Source organism: Mytilus californianus, unplaced genomic scaffold, assembly GCF_021869535.1.
Source record: "Mytilus californianus isolate M0D057914Y unplaced genomic scaffold, xbMytCali1.0.p SCAF_1, whole genome shotgun sequence".
NCBI classification, from domain to species: Eukaryota; Metazoa; Mollusca; class Bivalvia; order Mytilida; family Mytilidae; genus Mytilus; species Mytilus californianus.
In genome coordinates, this window is record NW_026262581.1 from 70,521,695 (window position 1) to 70,545,467 (window position 23,773).

The window sequence follows — 23,773 nt, forward strand, 5'->3', positions numbered from 1 at the left end:
CATGTTATGACATGTTCACATCATGTAAGGAAGTAACCACATCACGGAATGAAGTTTTCACATCATGTAAAGTAGTAACCAGATCATGTAATGAAGAATTCACATCATGTAATGAAGTTTTCATATCATGTAATAGTGTTTTGACATGATGTAAGCAACATTTGCATCATGTCATGTTAGTTTCCTCTGATAAAGCAATGATGGCGTTCCATACAACGCCATTATGTATACACACTTTATGTGCATAGTAATTCCAATATGATTTAAAACAAAGATGGATTACTGACGTTTTATAGTATACCGTCGATACTAAGAAAAAAACGTATGGTAACTTACCAGCTGAAGAACAGTCTTTTATAGTAATTAAGTAGACAGAGAAGATGCAGATAATTCGTACATTGTCGAGTTAGCAGCAAACAAACAAAAATGTACAAATGTTACTCAATTAACTATCGATTTCTTACCATTACAATAATAAATGTTGTCATGCTATGGTGAGTTCGATTTCGCAAAGTACTTGTCACCATAATTGTGTAAGCAGCTATAGTTTGTAACAAATGAGGTCCCCCTATATGTCTTATATGACAAAGTATAAGAATAGCTGCCCCTGGGATTAAATTTACCATAATCAACTCGCACGACCGAGAACTCAATTACACTGCAAAATCTGATTAAAATAGATTCTAAATGCACGCTTTGACGAAAATAATCTGACAACAATCCGTAAAGTAAAGTAAAGTATTACATCAGTGAATTGAGTTTCACCCTGCACATTTTTGAAGGTGTGTATCATTACGAAAGAGAAAAAATCAGAAGATTCCAAAAGGTCAATAAAACAGAAAGTATAACGGAGCGTTGACACATGATCTGTATTTCATTCAGATTGTAAGATTGCCATTGATTGGAGAAATGGATTAATCATTTAATAGATTTTCATCGCAAGACATGAACATATACACAAAGACATTTTAAAACATAATTTGTTTTAAGAAAAGCTCAAACCTCATGTCGTAATCAAACAACAGAGGATGGAATTTTGAATTAAAAATTAAAAAAAACTTTATACAAATCGCAACTACTCTTGCAAATTGAAGTTAAGTCAAAACATACTTTAAAATAAAATACAGCATACAGGTCATAAAAAGGGAAGTGTGTTCATATTCTATGCAAGTCAACGAATTTCAATTAAATGTTGTAATTTCTGTAAAATCGATGATCTGATATACCGGTTAGAACTGTTTGTAGTTTCAGTGTTGTTTAAACCAATTTCGATAAAAAATTATCAATATGTTCTTAAAATATAAACATTGTGTATTAACTTAAAGAATAATTTTCATTGAAATTCAACCTGTTTCTTATATTTAACTTGTTCATGACTTATACTTTAGGGTGTCCTTTACAGGCCTTACATATGTAATCTATCAACATGTTTTTATCAGAACACTTTGATAGACAATTTTGATAAAGCACTATTTTTTTCTAAATTTCCAACCAAAACAGAGAGATCCAATCCAACAGTCATGACAGTATTGTGCGATTATAATGGTTAAAACCCTTAACATATTTTTTGTTTGGCATTGAAACGTTTTGTTTTGTCACAATATCTTATGACTTAATTTGAATTCGTCATAATTATTTTAATGTGGTGTCAGTACAGTGGGTGTCAGGTGAGCAATATGAGATCATGTGATGTAGACATGAGACTCCATTTTTGAAAGTAAAGTATATTTGACTAGCTGTTGAATAATGACATTATTTTCATGGTCCTTTGTTAATATATGCAGACCATAGATCTACAGCTTATATTTGACATGCTCATGTGATCAAGACTGAAGACAAAAAAGAATTTGAATCTTACATTATATTAATCATTTTTGTTAGTAGTAAACACAGTTGAAGCTGTTTTTTCTTTTTTGCTTTTTTGATAGGAAGAGTCGTATTCGATTTTATTTAGTATTAAATTCCAGTCAGATGTGGATCCAGGATTTTGAAAAAAGGGGGCCTTAAACAAAGCAATGTTTAAAAGAGTGACATGTAAAGAGTCTATGCATTAATTATATATGTAGCTCTAAAAAAAAGAGGGCGGACCCTCTGCTTCCCCTAATCCACGTTAGACTGCTTTCCTGCTTTAAAGGAAGAATGAATGGTACTTGATGAGGTTTGGGAGATAATTATTAATGGGTATTTTCCCTATTTATAGACATTTAAACCAATTTACTTTGATTTAATTTTTTTATGTTTTACTTCCAGGATTATGATGAAAAATGCAACATTTTCTTTCAAAACATCATGACTATAATAAAATCTCGATAAAAGTAAATGGCCTTATGAAATATATTTCTTGACATATTTTCAATTTTAATATGAAGTTTCATATTACAGGTGAAAATATTGACATTTTCATGAATATTTGCATTGATCCCTGCTTTGCAAGAATACCGTATTATGAGGATCATCACCATCTTAGGTGACAACCATTTGATTTTCTGGGGTTAGAGAGAATAGGGAAGGGGATTGCGTGTTACATGAGGATTTTGAAAATGAACATCACAGCCTGGAAGGACCGGAGAAAATATTGCCCGAAAGAAGATGAACATGAATTATCTGCATCACAAAATGCAGGTGTGTGTACAAAGGTGAATATAAATGTTCGTACAGCAAAGCAACGGGAAAAAAAGCTTTCATGGCAATAGATGAAACCGCAAAAAAAAAAAAAAACAAACTTCTGCCCACCGTCCTGAATATAAAATTGTTGTCTCCCTATTGATTAACGTTTCCGTTGTAATATCCCATGCAGCATATTTTCTGTGTCAATATTGGTTAGAGATTGGCAAATGATTGGGTTTTTCCCAAATATAACATATTAGAATGATTAAAGTTTGAATATGTTCTGTAGTTTCGTAAAACCAGTAGAAAAATAAGGATATGTGGTATGATTGCCAATGAGAAAACTATCCACTAAAGTTAAATGAAGTGGATGTAAGCAATTATATTCGGCTATAAAAGGCCACTAAAATGAAAAAAATATAGACAATTAATGGCCTTATTTATAACAGAATAATTTACGAAAACCTAATAATACAGACATGAAACTATGACAACCATTGAACTTCAGGCTCTTGACTTGGGACATGCATATACAGAGTGTTGCGGGGTTGCATATTTTTGTGAGCGCTAAACCCCCCCTAACCTGAGACAGTAGCGTTACAGCACAACATAAGAACAAACTATAAATATCAGTTGAAAAGGGCTTAACTCATCCGATCGATACAAAGCAGAAAACACAGACCGGACGTGGCAGGATATTTACACATCCCTAACAACAACAAAGACACAACGTACCGATCTCAGAGTACTCGCAATTACTGACAGCTAGTTTAAATCCAATAACAACTAATACAAAAAATCATGTATCTAAGACTAAAATATCAATCAGTAAACATCCAACATCCAATGAATTTAGTGTAAAGACGTCATTAACATTCAGAGAAAAACATGACCTTTAGTGGAGTGACAAATCAAGAAAAAGTCGCTTATTTTTATGGAATGACCTACCTCACGGCTGAAAATCAACATGATGATAAAGTATACAGTATACTATCATTTTAACCCTGTCGTTGAGTTTTCCCACGGTTCAGTTTTTTGTAAAATCTCAGTAAAGCGTGATTTTCCAATTTTTTTTTTTTTTCATTATCAAGCACGGGAAAGCTTATAATTAATTCCTGAATGAAGATATCAGCTAATGTTTGCTATAGAATAAAAAAGTAATGTATCAGCTTTCACTTAATATCAAAATTAAATATCATATGAAAATATATATGGAGTAAATTGGAAGAGTTTCAATTGCATGTGACATTTTTTTCAATCTTACCGTCTGTCAAAGTATATCAAATTTATTGCATACATCACCCGTAGTCAATTTTGACAAAAAATAGCGGAACAACCAATACTTGATAGGTTTTAATATATCAAAGTTTGACAGAACATACAAATCAACTTTTACAAGCCTTTTTATAATACTCATCATAAAGCAGTTTTACTATCCAATTTTTACCTGAATAAGTCAAGTTGGGCTCCCTTTTCCTTCATTCCCCTAACTTATGATTTGCTGTGTTTTTCGCAATGAATTATATGTGCATTTACTTATTTCTTTGTAAATAAGAATATAGATTTGTAGAATGCTTGTGTCTATATGTTTGACTTAGTAAAGTTGTTAAGATTTAATCGATTGTGAGGTGTTTTTATTCTTATAAAGTTTTTCGAAAAGACTAATTTTAAACCACATTGGAACACATCCGAATAAATCCGGAAAATGATGGACAGTCCTGACTCCATTCGATAAGAACTGGTAAAGTATTATAGGTCGTGTTATGAAGACTATACATGTAAAAGAAGAATAAATTTTGATGCATTTGAGTTAGGGAAAAATCAATGCTCAACAGCCTGTGATGATAAATCAACTTGCGTTAAAACACGCCCCGTGACATTACCATGCATTAGACTGGGCCAAATGTTTATACTGCAGACAACAGTCATACAACGTGTTAATCAATTAAGGCATGTCGAGTCATTTGAGCGTGCCGACTATGTTTTAAATGACGTAATCTCCCAGTCCGACTATCCGGTAGTAAGATTACTTTCTATAGATTAATGCAAGGACAAGGCGCTGAAAACTTCAGAATGCAATGTTAACTACTACCTGACATGAAAAATTAAACTTGCTTGTTATGCTTAAATTCAGTAGCAGCATGATGATGCTTTCTCAAAACTAACAAAAAATCTACACGATGATCTGTTTGTGAAAAAAAGCATTTGTATTGTCGTATAATTTGCTAGATACATTTCTTTCTTCCAGACCCTCCATGATGCAGAAAAAATGTAAAATGCAGTTGACGATCGTTCAAAATTTCAAATTATTACTATCCATCTCCGTTAGAATTCAATATTCCTACAGCTTTACAATTTATTCCTACCTCTCTGGTAAATATTTTTGCCGGGATAATAGGTGACAAATAGTTTCATATGGAGAATTATTACAATGTATCATGTGATACTGTACGGATATGTATACCTTTAGCTGAGTGTGTGATACTCCTACATTAAAAACCAGTACACCATTGATCAGAGATGGTAATCGGTATTGTACAAAGTATTAATGTGTAAAGGTACAACAGTTATGGAGATTGGACCAAGGACGACTTAAACACCCTAATGGATTGTTTTGAAAACTTCGGATGTATCGTGGACGTGTTTGATCGGTATACTGTGGAACATTCTATAAAATAAGCAGAAAGAATAAGGAGGTCTATTTTGAATGGCGGTAGATCAAAGGTTCTTCGGTTCATTGAAGGCAGATCAATTAGAGATTGAAGAATTGTTTTTGTGCACACGAAAATAAACAGGGGTTGATAAGATTTGAAAGTGAATATACACTCCCGCACTACAATGATTTTGATTTGCAAGACCATGACGAAAAATACTTAGGAGGATCTTTTCAAAATCTAGAGACTATGAAACAATTTTGTGCCGGATCTGAAAAATACTGTAATCAGTTTTTTCAGTACACACAGGAAGATGCAGATATAAGAATTATTCTGTCGTCTCTGTTTGCTAATGAACAGATGGTAAAAAGTAATTTCAGGAGTCGCATTGTGATAAAATCATCAAACACTTATGTTTTACTTCTTTGCATAAGGTCTTTTACTCAGATGTCCAACATGATGAATTGTGGTTTCAAACTGGATGCGTTTTTTCAAACAATGACATATGACGATTTTAACCTGTTCACGACATAAGCAAAGCTATTTGATCAGTGATGTCTGGCAAACTACCAGCAGCTCACGCTCTTACAGGATGCTTTCTTCGGAATTGGCTAAAAAGACAGTTATAAGGCGTCGAAACAAAACCCATACATGTATCAAAGTTTTCCATCTAGCTGGTTCTAATGTTGGCACATCTGTTGCAGTTGAAAGTCAATTCATTGCGGATCTATATGACCCCAGTAGTAATGTTCAATCAGTACATGGTGATCGCAATAAACTCAAGAAACAACTGAATCATGATACAATAATATAACAGTCGGGGTCCCACAAGGTTTCATATTAGGACTTTTATTATTCTTAATCTATATAAATGATCTCCCGTTTACATTAAAACACACAGAGTCTGAATTATATGCTGATGACACAACTTAGCATACATCGTCCAAATCTATTTCAAACTTAAACTCTTGTTTAAATAAAGACTTTGAAAACGTAATTGAATGGTGTGCTGAAAACAATATGATAATAAATAACAAGAAGTCCAAATGTATGCTTATGGGATCTGAGAGAAAACTTGAGAATTGTAATGATGTCTTGTGTGTATTATCGCAAAATCAGACTTCATTTGACAATGTGGAAGTAGAACAACTTCTTGGTATCCATATTGAAAAAAATCTATCATGGTCAATTCAATTCAGATAGATAAAGTATGTGAGATTTTTTCAAGCAAATTATACCTGCTAAATAGATTAAAACGATACTTGTCTCGCAAAGGTCTTATTTTTTTTTACAACAGTTATATATTACCAATAATTGATTATTGTTGCACCATATGGGGTTTTACCGCAAACTGCAACATTGAGCGCGTTCATAAGCTGCAAAAGCGCACAGCAAGATTTTGAATAAACCTTTTGATTATGCATCAATATCAATGTTTAAAGAACTTGATTGGCTGACCATTTTTACACGGATAAAATATTTTCAAGCCATTTAAATGTTTAAATATTTGAATGGACTAGCGCCAGATTATCTTACTAGTAAATTTACTACGTGCAGTGATCTATATAGTTATTCTCTTAGGTCAACAACATCGTGACATCTTCATTTACCAAGGCGAAAGTCTGAATACTTCAAAAAGACTTTTCAATATTCTGGTCTAATTATTTGGAATAGTTTGCCAATTGATATAAAGGATTCAAGTCATATAAAAAGCTTTAAGGTGAAATGTGCTAATCTTTTTTTTCACAAAACTTTTTTTTTTTAGAACATTCTTGCCATGCTAGTTCTACAGTCTGTTTTCATGCTTGAGTATATAGATTTGTAATTGTGTACATCTCTATTGGTTAATGTGTTATATGCATTGATTGTTATATGTATTAAATGTTCACTTTTATGTGTGAAGGCCTCGTGTGAGATTAACAATTGTATTTTAAATGAGTTACCTTCGTTTAATAAAGAATTTATTATTATTATAAGAGTAAAGTCGGCGCTTCCTAAGGATGCTTTCTTAGAGAGACCAATTCCTTAAGAAGCATCATTCAGACAGCACATTCTTCGAGTTTCACTCTAAGTGTACGTCTGGATGAATGCTTATATAGCCAAACCACCACCTAGATCACCTTTGGAATTACAAGGCATTGTATGTACATGTAAAGGCAAAACCATTTGTAGCTAATCATGTGTATGCTACGAACAGAATTTATCGTGCACAAGTATGCATTTGTTGTTTTCAGGGCAGTGGTGATTGTAGAAACCAGCTTACTCATCAGATTGTCATAGAAGATTTCTACGGGTATGGTGCCCTTTCAAACCAACTGAATAATTTTTGCATCGAAAATTTTGGAATCATTACATACAATGACATACACATATTTTTTTTCTTAGTATTCCGTCACCTTTTCAAATGGACTTGCAAATTGATGTACAGTGTTAGTGTAATTTATACGTAGATATCTCTGTAAATCGTGTTTGTTTGTAATTCACATACATATCGGGCTTTAAAATCGGTTTTAGTCAAGTCTACCATATATTCGATTGTTTGTTTTGTTTTATAAAAAGGGGGATACAAGTTTTCAATATGCTATTGCTCTTGTACTGATTGACATATTTACAGAAAATCAAACTGCATTTACTGTCGTGTTTATGCTGACATTTATGCATTAAGACTAATCTTTATAGTGCCAAATTTCTTTTGAATTCAGAAATATGGGTTATTCAGTAAACTTATCAATCCTTTAAATAAACTTATAATAAAAGGTTACCGATTCAACACTGTAGATCTTTGAATATTGTTTTTATTGGTATAAACATTGATTTTGTTATCAGTTAATTATACTTAATATTATTGTTATACACATATGCATTTTCACAGTACTACAATCTGTCGATACATATATTTTGACATTGAACAAGTAGTACGGTTAGCAGTAAGGTAAATTTAAAAACCTAATGGACCAAAATACCTTACGGCTAATTTTGGTCTTATTTTGAAGATAAACATAATACCCTTTGATTAAGACATGTCGTAGAGTGCCAAAGTGGTGCACAATGTTTAGATATTTTGGGCAATTTCTAGGTGGTCCCTGATGATGACTGAGGAAAAATTTCTATAGAATCATGCTGTGGGAATGTTGCACAAATTCAACTAGCTATTTTTATGCCTGATTGCCAGAGATAAGTGATGTATACCCCCGCTTCCAACATGTATGAAAAAATATCTTTATCTACGGAAACTATCGACAAAAAAATATTCATATTTAATAACTAGCTATGCAATAATATAACAACATATAAAAATATTTTTGGGAAAGTTTTGTTAACATGCCATTAAGAACAAAGGAAATACAAGTGCTGTAAAGTAAACACCCGGTCCATGACTCAATAAAAAAAATGATGAAATTCATGTTTGATCATTTAAACTCAAAAGAATGTTGGAACTATAAAAAATAGTCTTGATGCATAAATGTCAGCATAAATACGACAGTATATGCAGGTTTTTTTTATGTAAATATGTCAATCAGTACAAGAGCAATAGCATATTGAAAACTTGTATCCCCCTTTTTATAAAACAAAACAAACGATTGAATATATGGTAGACTTGACTAATACCGATTTTAAATCCCGATATGTATGTGAATTACAAACAAACACGATTTACAGAGATATCTAGGTATAAATTACACTAACACTGGACATCAATATGCAAGTCCATTTGAAAAGGTGACGGAATACTAAGAAAAAAAATATGTGTATGTCATTGTATGCAATTATTCCAAAATTTTCGATGCAAAAATTCTTCAGTTGGTTTGAAAGGGCACCAACCCCGTAGAAATCTTCTATAACAATCTGATGAGTAAGCTGGTTTCTACAATCACCACTGCCCTGACAACAACAAATGCATACTTGTGCACGATAAATTCTGTTCGTAGCATACATGTACACATGATTAGCTACAAATGGTTTTGCCCTTACATGTACATACAATGCCTTGTAAGAAGTCAGAGGACATTGGATTCAAAATATACTGGAACTATGGAGCTATTCCCAATTACCATATTCCAAAGGTGATCTAGGTGGTGGTTTGGCTATATAAGCATTCATCCAGACGTACACTTAGAGTAAAACTCGAAGAATGTGCTGTCTGAATGATGCCTCTTAAGGAGTTTATCTCACTAAGAAAGCATCATTAAGAAGAGCCGACTTCACTCTTGAGTTTATTGAGATAACCATGTACTGATTGAGCATTACTACTGCGGTCGTATAGATCCGCAATGAATTGACTTTCCACTGCAACAGATGTGCTAACATTAGAACCAGCTAAATGAACAAACTTTGATACATGTATGGGTTTTGTTTCGATGCCTTATAACTGTCTTTTTCGCCAATTCCGAAGAAAGCATTCTGTAAGAGCGTGAGCAGCTGGTAATATGCCAGACATCACTGATCAAATAGCTTTGCTTATGTCGTGAACAGGTTAACATCGTCATTGTTTGAAAAAACGCATCCAGTTTGAAACCATAATTCATGATGTTTAACATCTGAGTAAAATACCTTCTGCAAAGAAATAAAACATAAGTGTCTGATGATTTTATTACAATGCGACTCCTGGAATTACTTTTTACCATCTGTTCATTAGCAAACAGAGACGACAGAATAATTCTTATATCTGCATCCTCCTGTGTGTATACAGGCCGTACGGTTGATTACAATTGCATACATCCACTTCATATCATCATACAATCATACCATACCTCCTTGTTTTTATATTTAAGGGAAATAACTCCTGTACGAAGTCGTCTTAACAGTTTTGGTGTAAATAAATGTACAGCTAAATGCAAATATGTAAGACAAGATTTACAAAAATAGACACTGATGTTCTGACATGTCTGATGTCTGTTTTATGAACATTTACAGTATGTTATTTGGTAGATTTATAATAATATTTGAGTTTCGAATTCAACTGCCAAAAAGTGGCCTTATCATACCTACAGTCCTTGGATGATGTAAACTTCCCACTAACACCCTACACCATTACACCATTCACTATACACCATTACACCATACACCCTGTGCCATTACACCATACACCTTACACATTACACCATAATGCAATTTAATTTCAAAGAAAGCGTGCGACTACAAAATTATTTATTTATTTTAAAAAACGAATTTTGATCACAATATTGTAAATTAATGTATAAAATTAAAAACCAGTTCTTATCAATATTTTGCATAGTTTTAAATGTCGTACAACATTCATTCACACCATTCCCGATCGCACCATCCCCTTACACCATACACCATAGCACCATACAGCTTCTACCATTGCACCATATGCCGTACACCATTACACCATACACGTTTTTTTGGGAAGTTTACACCATCCAAGGGCTGTAGTCCTTCACCATTCTTAGTTGATACTGATTCGAGTTAGAAGGCTGTAGGAGCAAATTTGTCTCAGATTCAAGATGGCCTTTTAAGATTTGAAACATCTTTAATGAGTTAATACATCAGCAAAACTATTTCAAACATACGAGAACAGTCACACTGTGTAACTAGAAAAGGGCTAACTGAACTGAAACATGAAATTGTCTTGGTATACAATTATTATATATGTTTGTTATTATCTAAAAATGTCAGGAGGACGGGAAAGCCTACTTTCGATGTAAAGATATGCAAATATCAACGCTTCAACAAATATCAAACGCTGCACTTAAAATAGAAATAAAGTTTAATAACTTCAAACATCGCGTAGTAGTATTTTCGCAAGAAAAAAGAAAATAACTTTTTTAATATATATTTTTCGACAGAAAAAACAAAAACAACGCAGTAACAGGGAAAACATTAAATTTTCATTTGATAATAACATCAATATATTAAACACAAAGGTTTATTCTGTTACACTACTAGTAAGAATACACGAATGGGGCCAAAAAGGTTATAAATCAAAAACATGTAATGAACATATTTTCTGCGTATGAGACAACGATATAAAGCATTTAAAAAAAAATTTCCCATAGTTTAAAATATCAGTATTTCAACCGACATGAAGTTATTCGAAAATGAATGATTGAAACCACACAGGAAAATGAGAGCATCTTATGAAATTTCACTTTTAAATTTTGACTTATTATGACAATGAGTTGTCTTCCTTTTAACTTCTTTTGAGTCAAAAATTGTTATCTCCCATGTCCGATTTGACCAGAAACGTGTAAGAAGGACAGCTCAATTTTTTTTAATACATCTCAATAATATTAGTATATTTCAAAATGTTATGGTATGTCCTATTTGCCTGGACAATTGGAACAAGGAGGTATCTGACGAAGCATCTAGCTTCAGTTCGATATCAAGCACTTTTTGTAATTTGTGTATCGTCTCCTGAGGAGAACGACTTATAGAAACATGGTAGTCAATTACCCAGAAACATATGCAAAGATGATAGTACCTTCAAATGATAATCCTCAAACGGTTATGAAGGTTAAGATTGAGGTGAACAAATGAAAAGCAGGAACAGAACCACAAAAACAAATGCATAGCAAATCCCATATCTCCTTTGAAAACACCACCAAGATCAGGCTATCCTTTCTCACAGGTGCACGATTTACGAACCTTTGAGAAACGATAGCCTGTTGTTTTGTGACTGGTCGTAGAATAATTTTACCCTCCAAGTTAACGAGTGTTTCACAAACGTGTCGGTATCACTCCGCACCGTCATCCGATTACCGACCTCGGTCGCAAGAGCTCGTTTACGTGAAGGTTTGAAAATGGGGTCAAAACGCCCCTGTCGGTTCGTAAAATAAACTATTTTGGATTCCCGATTGTACAGCTCATAAAAATGGGACGAGCTGATTGAACGAGAAAAGGTTGAAATGATACTCTCAAAGGTAAATATGTATAATGTCTACTTTTTATGGCTGCTCTTAACTTATGGTAAAACAATCCCGTGTAACTTTAGTAGATTTCAAGCAGACGACACACAAAAAGCTAAAAAGGCCATAGGAAGGGGTGGACTGGGGTTTCTATTTTCCGACTTCCCTACACTCAAAGTCCCACTTCCCTGACCACCTGACTCCCGCTTTCCGCCCCCTCATTCCAATGTTCCCATGTCCACCCCTTCCAATAAGAAAGGGCAGTCTTTGGTCTGGATAAGAAACGGGCATGAGAAAAATCTATATATTATTGGTAAATTATTAAGTCAGGGATTTAGTTACCACAAAATACTTAAAACCTTTGCTAAATTCTTCATTAGATACAAAGATTTGGTTTGCAAGTTTGGCAGTACATGTAGAAAACCTTTTTCAAACGGAATAGCGCATCCTAAATTATACGATGATGTTGTTTACCGAGCCCGGAAATTTAGATACGATCCAGGTAAAAAGAGGCAAAAGTAGTATACCGCTGTTCTATAGTCATCGATCAATCAAGCGAAAACAGATCCGGGTCACAAATCAAATCCCAGTGAAATACATCACATTTAAGAAGAAAAACAACGGAACAACAGAAACACTGAACTGCAACAAAAACAAACGCCAACATACATAGAAACAGACTATTTGATAACAACTGCCATATTCCTGACTTGGTACAGGACATTATAAGAAAAATGGTGGATTGAACATAGTTTTATGGCTAGCCAAACCTCCCGCTTATATGGCAATGTTAAAAAACGGCTAAAGTGACAACATTAAGTGACAGGAATACAGTACAAATTAACGCAAGAACACTCAGGACAGAGAAACACATTAATAAATAATATAATAGTACATTATAACATGTAAACCACAGAATATCAACGGACACCTCCCATGAATCCACGATAGCACACGAGGACACTACAAACGAATTATAAACTGTGCGTCACACCAATGTATCAACGCCACAAAAAATGACGTATATTTTGTGACGTTTATATCATCACAGGTAAATTTCTAAACATAGAATAGATTTGTTTTATTGTAGACACGTACAAGAGCATAAGATAGAGTTTGTAATTATGTTATTTTATGTATTTTCTAACCATGACAAGAATATAGAAACGGAATTGTTTTTTAATGGTTTTATTATTTGTATTTTCTAACCATGTCGGCGTTTCTTCTAAATCAAAACTGTGTATAAACAAAAAAATCATGTGCATATAGTTGCTTTAAGCTAAAAATCTTATAAACGAAATAGCTGATTAATTATCTTAAATTTTACATACATAGAGAAAATAAAACTGAAATAATTGTAATTTAAGGCAAAATCATGAAAAAACCAAACAGTAAACACACTTGAAAAAAACAACATAAAACAAAAACACTGTAGACGAACCACGAGTAACTCGACTATACTGTCAAATAAGACATATGTCAAATGTACCGAACATACAGAATTCAAACTACAAACAAATAAGACATAATACAATATCCAACCAGACTTACACAGAAACATCATAACTAAATACATGAATGCTGGATGTATAAATACCGAGACACGTCGTAAAGCAATGCAAATTCACACTCGGCAAAACAGTCATATTCGGGAATAGGTCACGTTCGGTACTTAGCAGACCAGACATAGATGGTAAACCACAATCTAAGACGTGGTAGAAATATCGTTAGTTAGTTTAGACACAGACAACTTCATGATGCAGATAAAAATGTAAAAAGCAGTGGACGATCGTTCGAAATTTCAAGTTATTACAATCCATCTCCGTCAGAATTCAATGTTCCTACAGCTTTACAATTTATTCATTCCTACCTATCTGATAAATATTTTTGCCGGGTTACTAGGTGACAATTAGTTTCATATGGAGAATGATTACAATGCACTCTCATGTGATACTGTACGGAAATGTATACCTTTAGCTGAGTGTATGATACTCCTACATTAAAAACCAGTACACCCGTGATCAGAGATGGTAATCGGTATGATACAAAGTATTAATGTGAAAAGGTACAACAGTTATGGAGATTTGACCAAGGACGACTTAAACTCTAATGGCTTGTTTTGAAAACTTCGGATGTATCGTGGACGTGTTTGATCGGCATACTGTGGAACATTCTCTAAAATTAGCAGAAAGAATAAGGAGGTCTATTTCGAATGGCAGTAGATCCAAAGTTCTTTGGTTCATTGAAGGCAGATCAATTAGAGATTGAAGAATTGTTTTTGTGCACACGAAAATAAACAGGGTTTGATAAGATTTGAAAGTCAATATACACTCCCGCACTTCAATGATTTTGATTTGCAAGACCATGACGAAAACTACTTAGGGGGATCTTTTCAAAATCTAGAGACTATGAAACAATTTTCTGCCGGATCTGATAGTGACTGTAATCAATTTTTCAGTACACACAGGAGGATGCAGATATAAGAATTATTCTGTCGTCTCTGTTTGCTAATGATTAGATGGTAAAAAGTAATTTCAGGAGTCGCATTGTAATAAAATCATCAGACACTTATGTTTTACTTCTTTGCATAAGGTATTTTACTCAGATGTCAAACATGATGAATTGTGGTTTCAAACTAGATGCGTTTTTTCAAACAATGACATATGACGATTTTAACCTGTTCACGACATAAGCATAGCTATTTGATCAGTGATGTCTGGCATACTACCAGCTGCTCACGCTCTTGCAGAATGCCTTCTTCGGAATTGGCGAAAAAGACAGTTATAAGGCGTCGAAACAAAACCCATACATGTATAAAAGTGTGTCTATCTAGCTGGTTCTAATGTTGGCACATCTGTTGCAGTGGAAGGTCAATTCATTGCGGATCTATATGACCCCAGTAGTAATGCTCAATCAGTACACGGTGATCTCAATAAACTCAAGAGTGAAGTCAAGCTAATGATGCTTTCTTAGTGAGACCAATTCCTTAAAAGGCATCATTCAGACAGCGAACTAAGTGTACGTCTGGATGAATGCTTATATAGCCAAACCACCACCTATATCACCTTTGGAATATGGTAATTGGGAATAGCTCCATTGTTCCAGTATATTTTGAATCCAATGTCCTCTGACTTGTTACAAGGAATTGTTTGTACATGTAAAGGCATACATGTTGGAAGCAGGGGTAAACATCACTTATCTCTGGCAATCAGGCTTAAAATAGCAAGATGAATTTGTGCAACATTTCCACAGCATGATTCTATAGAAATTTGTCTCTGTCATCATGAGGGACCAACGAGAAATTGTCCAAAATGTCTAAAAATTGTGCACCACTTTGGCACTCTACGACATGCCTTAATCAAATCTTAATTAGATTTTTAAATTTACCTTACTTCTTACCGTACTACTTGTGCAATGTCAAAATATATGTATCGACATATTGTAGTACCGTGAAAATGCATATGTGTATAACAATAATATTTAATATAATTGATTGATAACAAAATCAATATTTATACCAATAAAAACAATATTCAAAGATCTACAGTGTTGAATCGGTAACCTTTTAGAATAAGTTTATTTTAAGGATTGATAAGTTTACTGAATAACCCATATTTCAGTCAGTATTACATCTTATATATCCTAGTGAACCTGAAATTAAGGATACTACTGATACTAGAAGGACTGCTTCATACCTTGATCTTTTCCTCAATATTGACACAGATGGACGACTTCACACTAAAATCTATGACAAACGGAATGAGTTCAACTTCACAATTATCAAGTTCCCATTTCTCAGCAGTAACATACCCTCTGCCCCATCGTATGGTGTTTACAGATTTCAGTTGATACGTTATGCTCGTGCATGTTCACACTATACGGACTTCATATACAGGAGTGTGCTCCTTAAGCAGAAACTGCTCCAACAGAGATATGAGGAGGAAAGATTACAAAATGACACTCTATAAATTTTATGGACACCATAACGAATTGGTTGATCTATACGATGAGTCTGTGTCTAAACTAACTAACGACATCTTTACCACGTCTTAGATTGTGGTTTACCATCCATGTCTGGTCTGCTAAGTACCGAACGTGACCTATTCCCGAATATGACTGTTTTGCCGAGTGTGAATTTCACATATGTCTTATTTGACAGTATAGTCGAGTTACTCGTGGTTCGTCTACAGTGTTTTTGTTTTATGTTGTTTTTTTTTTCAAGTGTGTTTACTGTTTGGTCTTACATGATTTTGCAGTTATTTCATTTTCATTTTCTCTATGTATGTAAAAGATAATGAATCAGCTATTTCGTTTATAAGATTTTTAGATTAAAGCAACTATATGCACAGAATTTTTTTGTTTATACACAGTTTTGATTTAAAAGAAACACCGACATGGTTAGAAAATACAAATAATAACACCATTAATAACACAATTCCATTTTAATATTCTTGTCTTGGTAAGAAAATACATAAATTAACAAAATTACAAACTCTATCTTATGCTCTTGTACGTGTCTACAATAAAACAAATCTATTCTATGTTTGGAAATTTACCTGTGATGATATAAACGTCACAAAAAATACGTCACTTTTTGTGGCGTTGATACATTTGTGTGACGTACAGTTTATAATTCGTTTGTGGTGTCCTGGTGTGCTATCGTGGATTGATGGGAAGTAACTGTTGTTATTCTGTGGTTTACATGTTATAATGTACCATTATATTATTTATGTATGTGTTTCTCTGTCCTGAGTGTTCTTGCGTTAATTTGTACTGTATTCCTGTTACGTAATGTTGTCATTTTAGCCGTTTTTTAACATTGCCATATAAGCGGGAGGTTTGGCTAGCCATAAAACCATGTTCAATCCACCATTTTTCTTATAATGTCCTGTACCAAGTCAGGAATATGGCAGTTGTTATCAAATAGTCCGTTTCTATGTGTGTTGGCGTTTCTTTTTGTTGCAGTTCAGTGTTTATGTTGTTCCGTTGTTTTCCAATTATAGGTGATGTGTTTCCCTCGGATTTGATTTGTGACCCGAATTTGTTTTCGCTTGATTGATTTATGACTATAGAACAGTGGTATACTACTTTTGCCTCTTTTTACCTGGATCGTATCTAAATTTCCGGGCTCGGTAAACAACATCACCGTAAAATTTAGGATGCGCTATTCCGTTTGAAATTGGTTTTCTACATGTACAGCCAAACTTGCAAACCAAATCTTTGTATCTATTGAAGAATTTAGTAAAAGTTTTAAGTATTTTGTGGTAACTAAATCCCTGACTTAATAATTCACCAATAATATATAGATTTTTCTCATGCCCGTTTCTTATCCAGACCAAAGACTGGCCTTTCTTCTTGGAGGGGTGGACATGGGAACATTGGAATGAGGGGACGGAAAGCGGGAGTCAGGTAGTCAGGGCGGAAACGGAAGAAGAGGGTGAAAGTCTTCTCCACTTAGAGATTATAACAGTTAAAAGTTACTACGTAGACCATATGAAAACGTTCCGGACTATCAAATAACTCTACCACCTTAGAAAAAAACTGTCACAAAATCAAAATTTGATGTTTCTTAACTTTTACATATTTGAACAGATTATATAAAATTATTTCTTTAATTGTTTATCAATTATTTACATTAAACAAAAAGCATCGCGTCCATGGTAACCAACACAAAATAATAAATGAAAATTAAAATCTAAGAAAATCTTTACAAAATATACACATTTTAGAGTGAATGTCATAGATGAATATAATTTTAGTTTTCGTTACCCAACAATATGAAAAACAAAATATCATTCAATAAATGTAAAACAGAGAGAAAGTTCAAATAAAGGTGGGTATTCGTTGTAATCAGTAATCAAATTGACCGTTGAAAACTAAAATTGTTATCATGCAGGTTTGGTCATCCTTAATTTCACCTGTTTTCACATATTAAAATGTACCTTGTTCTGTTTCGTTGATCACAAACCATGTTTACTGGATCGGTAAATAAGCATGTCATGAGTGACAGGTTTTCTAAATAAAATTCCTACATGGGTGACACAAAAAGATGTATTACAAACCCCTTGATTATTGTATGGTAAATTATCAAATTACAAGTTATGTTTTTTTTTAATGTTTAAAAATAATATTCAGAAAATAATTATCATTCCAAAAGGAGAAATTTCGGAAATGAAATACAAATTTAAACTTTAAAATCCTTTAATCCAAATTGTGAAAAAATACATTATTTTTACTTTTTGTTTGGTCGTTGTTATAGTAAAATGTTTGAATCGCCAAAGCCAAAATTGTAATATCACAAAATCATCGGACTACACACACAATTGTATTAGATAGTTTCTTTCTTATTTAGGAAAAATAATTAATTCACGGGGTTCTTCCTCTTACTGTTTATAAAACGCAATTGCATCTGGACATATATATTCTGTACAAGTTCAATTGAGGTTTGGCTTGAACAACTTCTTTCCGAAGTACTATATTGCATAGAGAAGACATTTATATTGGAGGTATACACTGTACTCTTCAAAATGATTATTTATATTTCAATGGACAGACAGATATTTGGTACAGCCATGTGAACGAAATCTTCTCCAATGTATGCTAATCGCTAAGGAACAGTCCTTACTGTTAATTCTAGTCATCAAAAACACACAATGACAAACATACCATTCAACTTAGATAGAAGAATTTGTGCAATTGTCTCTTATGTTGAAATAAGAAATAAAAGACTTCAAGAATTAAAATAAATACTATTGAAGAGACATTATCCCTAAACCTCAACTGGTAATTGAATAGAGCGTGCAAAAGGCATATAAATGCAAAACAACAAAACACGGTCAATAGTACTGAGTACCATATTACCATACTTATCAACATATAACCAGAGAAATACAGAAGCTTACAAAATAATTTATCGAAATATACCTACACTAATGAAAGATCAAAGAATGAAAAGAGCCCTTCCCACACAGAAAATTATTAAAAGATAAAGGCAGTCAAAATCTTTAAAAAAGGTTGCTCACTATTTAAGAGTTATTCAAAGATGATATATCTTCATCTGTCAAAAAATGCGGCCGTCCCAACTGTGGAATCTGTTAAAATATTAATTTTCGAACGACCCTTACCATCGGTCTAAAATAATGAGTTAATATAGATGTCAATCACGATACATGTTTATGCATCGGATTTTATAGATATTTATGGTATCTGGTTTGATTGATTGAAAGTATGATTGGACTTGTGTATTTTAATCTTACAGAGTAAGGTTTAGTATGTTAAATGATTCCAGATATTTGTGCACATAGTTTACATTTGTTTGTTTATTTCATATTTGCAAGAAGGAGGGGAAGCTCTATTATTCATTCAACCAATTGGATCAGTGATACTTATATTGTATCTTTCGTTTCGCTTTTATATTGTAATGAATGTGAAGATCTTGCATCGAGTGAAGTCATTGAAGAGACAAAAACACACACGTCGCATGGATCGCATGAAAAACTACAATTTAGAAACGTTTGCTGATAAATATCTACATCACCGTTTATATTTACAACTTGACAATATCGATGGTTATTATCTCACCGACATAAGGTTTTCAAATACATGGTATAAACTACAAGAATGTCATGTATTGTCCTACCAAAGTCCATTTAGACTATAAAGAGATATTTTGTCACGAAAACTTAAAATTCTTTTATTGTATCTAACGTAAGATCCTCCAATAATTGAAGTCGACAATTGACAAATATTTTCGCTGACAGTACACATATACTTCACAGTTCATATATACTCATGAAAGTGATGATGGCTTGCTAATTGAACAAATATATTTCGCGAAGGATTATTATTTCACTGTTTCAGGTCGGTAGTAATGATTGTCCATACAAAATGCTACTGCAGCTGTTGAATACTAGATGAGACCAAAACACCAGCCACAATGATTCGATGTTCGTTGAGATAAATGGGAAACCACTAACCTAACCTTTTCTTTAACAAGCGTAAAACAAAGATAAACAAATTAATCAAAACATGTAAAAGTAAAATACATACCAAGGATCCATCAGTACTATGGGACTTATTTAAAACTGAGACACGAGAACATACCATAGGTTTCTGTAAAAGAAAATCAAAGAAAAATAAAGACATAATAATAAATTTAGAAACAAAATTAAGCAAACTTAATAATCTTATTAATAATGAGACTATAGATAAAAACTATATGAGTATATTAAGAAATGAAATTGACAATGTAGAAAAGAATTTAGAAATACTTTGTGTCAATAAAACAAATGGTGCCCAAGTAAGATCTAGAAAAAAATGGATAGAGGAAGGGAAAAAACACTAAATTCTTCTTAGGTTTAGAAAAATCAAGACAATCAAAAAAGACTATTACAGCATTGACAGATAAAAACGGCGTAATATATACTGATACAGATTCAATTTTACAAATTGAACAAGAATACTATCAAGATATTTACAAAAGCTCTAGTCCAAATAAAAAACAAATCAAAGAATACATTGCAGATATTGAAATAGACCACAAGCTATCAAACATTTATTGTAAATAAAAGACTTTTTGGCTGGAATTTCCGATAATATTGATTTTATTAATGCCATGTGTGTAAGAAGGCATTTCCCAGTCAACAGACTAACACTGGGCCAACGTTGGCAAATTGTCGGTCCGATGGTCGACCGTTGGTGTTGGCTGCACAACATTGGCCCAACGTTGGCAAATTGTCGGTCTGTTGGTCGACCGTTGATGTTGGCTGCACAACATTGGCCCAACGTTGGCAAATTGTCGGTCCGTTTTGTCGCACATTGGTGTTGGCTGCACAACATTGGCCTAACGTTGGCCTGCTGTTGTAAATCCATGTTATTGTCTCATGTTGGTTATGAATAATCGGGCCAACTTTGGCATTATGTTAGTAGCAACATAGGGCCGATATCAAATTTCGTAAATAAAAATTGATTATGAAATATTTTACACTTTATTTTTCTTGGGAGGCGGATAATTGCGATTGCTGCATGCTTTATGAAAAGTTAATGTTATACCAAAAGTGTTCATCAACTGAAATTACATTTACAACTCTATGTTGGGCAAATGCTGGGCCAACGTTGATCCTATATCATTATACTCTATATATAAGCCAGGTAAAATTTATTCTGGAATATCATTACTGTAATAAAAAAATGTATATCGTAAACATAGATTGCCTGATTAAAAGTTTAAATTTATTGCCATTATTATTTATTATAACTTTTTTCATTAAACATTGTGAAACATAATAATTTAGCAATTATATACAAAGTGATATTTGATACAGCCAGTCTGTTAATCAAGCACATTCTGATAAGGTTGACCATATGTTAAACAAATTTCAAAGATAGTTGCTATGGTAATTGAGTTTATAGGAAATCTGAATGTAATAGGATGGTCAATTTTGTGGTTATTTCTTGTTGTGTATATTTGAAAAAAAAAGCAGTGAAATGAAGAAAAGAAAAGAAAAAATTATATCATCTGAGGTTCAAAGAGAAAGAAAGTAACATGTAAGTTGTAACTTTAAAAATTCTGATATATATACGATTATGAATTGACAAATACAATATGTTTTTTTTTTTAATCAGTGGGATGTTGTTCAAAATTAAAACATATAATTTCTTTCATTCTTTAATGTTGATCGTGAAGTTTATACGTTTTGGGCGAAATATTTTCTAGATTTTGTTCAATCCTAAATAATCATGAAATATTTGCCACTGAACATTAGTATCATCAAACAAATTGTAAATTACCAATATTTTAATATTTTATTTCTGAAATCTATTTCGATTACATTTATTACCATTATTAATTGAAAAATCTGTCTTTAGATGTACCTTGTTCCGTAATGTTTCAGAAATGTGGTAGAATGATTTCTACATTTTTGTACTTCATAGAAAGATAAATGAATTAGTTAGTTTTATTATTTCTAAATCGCATGCAAACATTTTCCATTCTCAATTTTATATACGATATAGTTGTGAAACCTGATCATATACACACTTGCATGTGTAACAGTGTTTTGGATATCAAATAGAGTATTACTATTTATTTCTTAATCTTATTAAATTCATTGCAAGAATGTTGTAATTTATATATAAATATACAGACTTGACTGAATTTAGTTTTTTGTCCTCAGCAAAACTTTTGCAAAACAAAACCGATATTTGAATAGTTTCCTGTATCCATTTCTACACTCAATTGTCCTGCTTAACCTAGCTAGCGAGGTGAAGTCTAGCCGTTTTGGTAAAGCATGAAATATGACTTTTGCCTTGACTTGTATAGGCTAGGGAAAATATTTTAATAAAGAGAATTTTTATGCCCCCGCCGTAGCGGAGGGGGCATTAAGTTTTACCCTTGTCCGCCACCAAATGTTATGAAACTTATACACAATGCCTATTATCATAAAACACAGATCAATAAAATTGAGAATGGAAATGGGGAATGTGTCAAAGAGACAACAACCCGACCATAGAACAGACAACAGCAGAAGGTCACCAACAGGTCTTCAATGCAGCGAGAAATTCCCTCATCCGGAGGCGTCCTTCAGCTGGCCCCTAAACAAATATATATACTAGTTCAGTGATAATGAACGCCATACTAAACTCCAAATTGTACACAAGAAACTAAAATTAAAAATAATACAAGACTAACAAAGGCTAGAGGCTCCTGACTTGGGACAGGCGCAAAAATGCGGCGGGGTTAAACATGTTTATGAGATCTCAACCCTCCCCCTATACCTATAGCCAATGTAGAAAAGTAAACGCATAACAATACGCACATTAAAATTCAGTTCAAGAGAAGTCCGAGTCTGATGTCAGAAGACGTAACCAAAGAAAATAAACAAAATGACAATAATACATAAATAACAGACTACTAGCAGTTAACTGACATGCCAGCTCCAGACTTCAATTAAACTGATTGAAAGATTATGTCTTCATGATATGAATATCAGGCACAATCCTTCTCGTTAGGGGTTTAGTATCATACCATCATAACATATATGAGAAGAACATAACCCGTGTCATGCCAACAACTGGTTTTAAATAAATGTGTTTAGTTCCGATGCAAAGACCCTATAAGTGAATCAATATTAACGCCAAAATATGCAATCTTTAATGACCTGACAACAGTATCGTAACTATAGAATCATGTGCAAAACAGTGTAGACGAGACCATTGATTGGCGCGCTAAAATATCCCATTGACTGGGTCAGATTAGGTGAACGTTCGTCTGTAACGCCCACAACTCACGACGTATTTATTATAGACATTTAAACTGTGGGGTCACCAAAGGGTCTCAACGCCTAAATAAAATAATTCGAAAAACTAATCAGGAATAACCTTTGTGTTTTGATTTATGTTGAATACCTAAACGTTCTTTACTTGTGTTTTTGTTATGTTTTGATAATGAATTTTTATGATATCGGACGTTCTTTCAGCAAAAAAGGATTTAACTGGCTTTAAAAGTTACAATGGATGTGTTGATTATTATCTTTTTTTCGGACGTCAAAGCGATTTAACAATTGCGGTTGTCCAATTATGTCATCTTTTAACTTTTATCTGGTCAAAATTTTATTTTAGAACTAATGCATGATCAACTTTAAA

General features: G+C 33.1%; 1 long non-coding RNA gene across 2 annotated transcripts in view; it reads right to left on the reverse strand.

The window, feature by feature from the left end:
• Positions 1–20,307, reverse strand: part of LOC127723331 (uncharacterized) — a 70,107-nt gene extending 49,800 nt beyond the window's left edge. The window contains exon 1 of one of the 2 annotated variants that reach the window (XR_007992006.1): positions 20,180–20,307. This is a non-coding gene — a long non-coding RNA (uncharacterized LOC127723331). Of the gene's footprint in view, positions 1–336; positions 498–20,179 lie in introns of those variants that run through there. The other variant, XR_007992003.1, reaches the window with a different exon arrangement.
• Positions 20,308–23,773: the final 3,466 nt, after the last annotated feature.